Here is a 6,307-nt window from a genome sequence, read left to right as displayed (position 1 = left end):
AACCAGATGAGTCCTCTGCACAATGTGACTTTGCTGCAGCCTGGAATTGAACTGCTGGTTCGTCTGGCCAGAGGAGAACTGGCCTCCCGACTGAGCCTGGTTTCTCCCAAGGTTTTTTCTCCATTCTGTCACCGATGGAGTTTTGGTTCCTTGCCGCTGTCGCCTCTGGCTTGCTTAGTTGGGGACACTTCATTTCCAGCGATATCGTTGACTTGATTGCAAATGATTGCAAAGATACTATTTAAACTGAACTGAGCTGGATGATGACATCACTGAATTGAATGATGAACTGTCTTTAACTGAACAATGAGTGTTTACTATTGTCATTTTGCATTATTGACACACTATTTTCCTAATTAATGCTGTTCAGTTGCTTTGACACAATCTGTATTGTTAAAAGTGCTATATAAATAAAGGTGACTTGATTTGACTTGACTATTGAAAGAAAACTTTTATTCAGCAAGGATGTGTTAAATTGATAAAAAGTGATAGCAATATATATATTTGGCAGCACAACTGTTGCCAACATTGATAATTCTAATAATAAATCAGCATATTAGAATTATTTCTGAAGGATCATGTGACACTTTAGACTGGAGTAATGGCTGATGGAAATTCAGCCTTGCATTACAGAAAGAAATTATATTTTAATGTATATTCAAATAGAAACCATTATTTTATATTGTAATAACATTTTGCAAGATTACTGTTTTTTTCTGTGTTTTTTATCAAATAAATGCAGCCTTGATGAGCATAAGAGACTTAAAAAACATTACAAGTCTTACTGATCCCAAACTTTTGAGCAGTAGTGCACATGTTGAGACAGAATGATCTGTGAACAAAATGTTTGAAAGTAAGGACTATAATTAACACATAAATTAAGGATACATTAATTAAATTAAATCAGTAATAACTAAATGTCTTCAACATTACCTGTGAAGTGTTGAACCTTTGAAGGACTTCAGCTTCCCTGGCAGCTTCTTCAAGTTCAGCATTGAGCTTCGAGTTCAAGTTCCCTGTTAATACTAGCAGCTTTCTGACATAAATGATCAACATTTTATTCTGAGCTTTGAAAATATGCCATGATGAACAAGAGAAAGGAAGAAATAAAAATATGTGTAACTAAATTATGAATTACAGTTCAGAAAAATAGGCAAGGAAAATCTGAGAGAGAGAGAGAGTGAGAGAGAGTAATGGCTTCATAAAGAGCTGTTGGACACTAAATGTTGTTGTAGGAGATGGAGATGAATGTGATCTGAAGAAACTGCAAGACAGAAAAAAACACAGAATTGCAATTACATTACAAAAAGGTATTAAAGGCACGACAAGAGATGTGTTTACTGTGCTTTAACTACAAATACCACATTAAAACTATGTTACTGTGGTACAACTCTGACAAGTGGTGCGCTTACTGTGCTTTAACTACAAATACCACAGTAAAACTATGTTACTGTGGTAAAACCATGACAAGTGTTGTGTTACTGTGCTTTAACTACAAACACCACATACCATGTGAAAACTACGTTAATGTGGTAAAATCATGGTAATTGTTGTGTTACTGTGCTTTAACTACAAATACCACATACCACATGAAAACTATGTTAATGTGGTAAAATCATGGTAATTGTGTTACTGTGCTTTAACTACAAAGAGTACGCAATAAACACAGTAATTATAGTAAAAGTATGGTAAGTGTTGTGGTTACTGTGCTTTACAAATTGTGTGCAGTAAAAACACTGTTACTGTGTTAAAAGCATGGTAAGTGTTGTGGTTAATGTAGTAAAACTATGGTAAGAATTGTGGTTACTGTGCTTTAACTACAAATAACATAGTAAAACAGCTACTATGGTAAAAATATGGTAAGTGTTGTGTTCACTGGACATTTACTAACAGGAACGAGCTACAGCACTGTGGTAAAATCATATTAGTTTAGTGGAATTCGCAACAGATTTGTAAAGAAAACGTCAAACTGCACTTATTTTCACATTAATTGCAGACAATCAGAACAGTACCTTAAAAAACAAACCTGGACAACGATATTCAGTGAATTGTTTGGTCACTCCTCCTTTTTTGACTGGTAATGATGGTAACGACAGTCAAAGGTCATTTGATGACGACACACCCGATAAATGAGACTGTCACAATTTTAAGGCCGCTAGAGGGCGCTTGATTTTAAAACCTAACAATAGGTCGTAATACGCTGCTTGCACAAACGACATATGGGGTCGTTTTTAGGAGGAGGACAGTCTCGGTTAACAAGCACTAAAGGGTTTCCATCTGTATTATTTTGGAACAAGCCCCTTTAGTGTAAAGCACTGACTACCAATAGTTAAAAGGTAGAATAAGGAGACTCATTGTCATTAAGTTGAATAATGGTGACTCAGTAAGGATGGGATATGCTGTGTTCTGTTAACTGTTTTGCAAAATGGTTCTGAATTGATTTTAAATGATATATGAAAAAAAAATAATATGACATGAAGAAGAAGAAAAAACTTTATCTTGATACAGTTTATCTGAGTAGTATTAAGTATAATGGTATGTTTTCAGTGACACAGCTACATTCTGCATAAATCTCCTACAGGAGAGGAATGCAGTGTATGAGACTGATGTTACACTCTTTGAGCATGATCTAAACCTATACTTGTATTGTATACAAAGTAAGTCCATTCATGTTCACATAATAAATTCTATATAGAATACCAATTGCCGTGTTTTAGAGCACCCTAATGGCAATTATGGGAACATGCCAGGATAGCTTACAGGAAGCAAGACAGCTTACAGGGACCTTTTTTTGTGATATCAGACTCAAAAACACTAACTCTAACCCTAATTTAAATATAACTGCAGGACTTTAGACTTTGAGACCACTGTGTAGTGGTGAGATCACTACACAACATACAAACTTTTACTCCAAAAGTGCACACATTGGGCCTCATTCATGAAAAATTTGTAAATATATGAGTAAATTCTGAGTAATTTATGCATAAAACGGACCTTCCAGAAAACTCTCCTCCGGATTCACAATACTTCGTAAAGGTCAGATTTGATAGTTAAAGCTGCAGTCCATAAGTTTTGCCTCTTTGTCACCATCTTTGTTTGTTCTGACCAACGGAGGAAAAAAGCATTACAACAAATCATGCTACAATAGTGATTTAATCTAAAGATCGGTTAGCTCATATCACATCAAACCATGCAAATGATTATTATTGTTATACTTTATTCTCAAATTAGTAATGTTAACAAAATCAGCATTGCGTGACTATGAGTATAGTGTGTATTAGCGTGTAGATTTAAATTTCTGTACAGTCTAATCTCTAATTGTCACACTATTCAAATTTCATATTAAGAAATTATTTTAAACCAAAAAGAAAATTATGATCCTTTCGAACTGGTTGTCTTTAAAATACAAATCTTTTGTAATCCCAGGCTATCTGTAATCAGAAGCACATTTAAAACGGCAATATAATTTAATTTCATTCACGTGTTTCATAAGCTAAGATAAGATTGGCAGGATTGTGAAGATGGCGCCGGTGCGTTTGGCTTGCCGTTTTCAACCTATCTGGCTGTTTGTTATTGTTCTGTTTTTATCTCTGATTTTTCAACATGTTTCAGTTATACTTGTCTATGACAAGCAAACACTTTTTGATATTCGAAATGCAGTCGAAATATCAATTAACGAGGATCTAAGGAAATCGAATGGCTGTTTTCCTCCACCTTTGTCTACTATTCCGGAAAGCTTACGCCAGCTACCCTGTGCTTTTCCCGGGAGAAAGCGACGTTGGAGATGTGGAAAGCGAGGTGGTGTACTTATCAGATGGAAATCGTACCTGGCGTTTTTTGCTGTGCCCCATTCCTACCCCTCTGTTCGCCGATATGAGTTGGTCCGGGATCGCCACTTTTCTTGGCGTTGCCTGGAGCCGTTGTACTGCTGGATTCGGCCTGTTGTACCTGTTTTCCACTCAATTCCCCCTCAGGTATGTTTGTCTCATTTGCGGAGAGGTGGTGTGGATCTAATGAATCTTCGGCCGCTATATCATGCATCATGGTCGGCTGGTGACTTCGACTGTGGTCAGGATGGCTCTGGTAAACTCAAGATCATTAGTAAATAAGTCCTTTATGTTGAATGACTTTTTTACTTCACATAGTCTGGACCTTTTATTTGTGACTGAGACTTGGCTTAATGCTGGGGATAGCAGCCCTTTTTCGGAACTTGTGCCACTGGAGTGTACATATTTTAATTCTCCTCGGACTACTGGTCGAGGTGGAGGACTTGCATCAGTTTTTAAAAGACATTTCGGCTGTCGGAGACTGCCGGCTGATATATACACCAGTTTTGAACTACAATTGTTGCAAATTGATTTAATCAATCCTGTGCTATGTGCGCTGGTTTACTGACCTCCCAAATTACATAAGGATTTTATTTTTGAGTTTACTGAATTCTTAGGAGGAATCATGACAAAGTACGACAGACTGCTAATTCTTGACTGCTATAAAGTCATAAGACCAATAGACTGCACATACGTTGCAATCATTCACAGCTCTAAAACAACATGAGGCTGGTTTTGTGTATAGAAAGTATGTTGTACTGTAGTTCTAATGTACATGTGAGCTTTCAGTGGCATACATTTTGTTTTAAAATAGAAATGAATATGCTAACACACTGACCTACTGCAAATTTCATCATGAAGATGATTTGTATGAATGTATGATCAAAAGCTTGGATGTCAACTGGCCTGGCTCAGTCAGAGTCTGTGTTCTGTTAGTGCTTGAGTAAAGTAAAGTAAGTGGGGAACAGAAAAAAATGAGTTAGCATTAATAGCAGTCTCATTTGAGTAAACTGCTGGTTAGGTTTGAAACCCACCACCCCCTCAACAAAGCCAACACTATATGTAACCCGTGCTGGCAAAATGAGTCAGAATGCGCACAGGCTAATTTTGAGCAACTGGCAAAAAAAAAGGTAAAGTTTTTTCACAAAAATGAGTTAATTAAGCCCTCGTCTAGCAATCCCAATGCTTCAAATAATAATTTTAGATGTTTAATTACCTTTATTTGTATGTTTTCGGCGCTGCGCTGATGCATCTCGAATGAGCCTACTAAATCGTGAGACTTTTTGCCGGGAACAGAATAGCCTTTCTAGACTACTGAACAGATAGTTCTGGCCACTTGAGAGCACGTGTGTGCGTCAGGAAGTAAGTGCCCAAGACTGTCCCAGGTCTTAAAAATGCCAAAGCGTAGTGCCCTTAATGCACACTAAATCCACACTATGGAGAGGTATTCAAAGCTTAGTGTATCCCATCATGCATCATGTTGTGGAAATAGGCTTGTTCGCACATTTTATTGCTGCAAATGAGTAGTGGTGATAATTATTTTGTACAACATTTGCAACTGCTTTTTATTACTTAATTAGAATAAGATTAAGGGAATACGACCAAGAGCCTAGAATCATACTAGTCTTGGCCTGTCACACAGGGGCTACCGCACGTTTCTCTTTGTATGTGCTGAAGGAACTGTCTCAACAGATCCCTAGTAGCAACACTCTGTTAATGTAGGTATCCAGAGTATACATAGGAGGAGTGGTGCCCAAGGCGGAACTGGGGTTTTAAACCACTCAGAAAGAGCACGAAGCTGTTGCGCGTAGCTCTTACTGTACAGGATTTTAGAAAAGTGGGCAAAGCATGACGTGCACACTTACCAGCTATGTGGATTTCAGAAATACCGTTCTAGGGGTTCTCGTGGCACCCTGAAAGAGCAGCCCATAGATAGAAATAGCTTATCTTTCCAAAAACGCTCTCAATCGAGAGGGAGCTCAACCTACAGCATGTTCCAATGGTGGAACAGCTAGCAATAATCTACTTAGCTGTGGGAGCAACACACCTAGTTCTCAGTCGAGAAGGGGGCTCGACCTACAGCATGTTCCAATGCTGCAACGGCTAGCAGTAGTTAACCTTGGCTGAGGGAGCACAAACCCAACTCTCAAAGAGAGAGAGCTCGACCTGCAGCATGATTGTTAAAATCAGAAGGGTAAGCATACTGCAAGCTAGCCAAACACTCAGCGCATCAGGGAGGTAGAGGAAGGGCCTAAATCGCCTGATGCTGCTGGTTCCAGGGGCTCTGGAGTAACAGAGAACTCAAACTTCTCATGTGAGAGAAGAACTCAGAATTCAGAGGAATAACGCTGCTCATTCCAGGTAACCCTCTGATAAAGGGGAGCACTGCTTAATACAACCCCGAGGACAGCCCATGGAGCGAGGAATCCAACTCCTCAGAGAGGATTAACGCTCGAAAGAAAGCACCATACTCACAATAA

Source organism: Sinocyclocheilus grahami, unplaced genomic scaffold (assembly GCF_001515645.1).
Source record: "Sinocyclocheilus grahami isolate Dianchi unplaced genomic scaffold, SAMN03320097.WGS_v1.1 scaffold524.1, whole genome shotgun sequence".
NCBI lineage: Eukaryota > Metazoa > Chordata > Actinopteri > Cypriniformes > Cyprinidae > Sinocyclocheilus > Sinocyclocheilus grahami.
The sequence above is the reverse complement of the archived record's forward strand: the minus strand, read 5'-3'. Positions refer to the sequence as shown.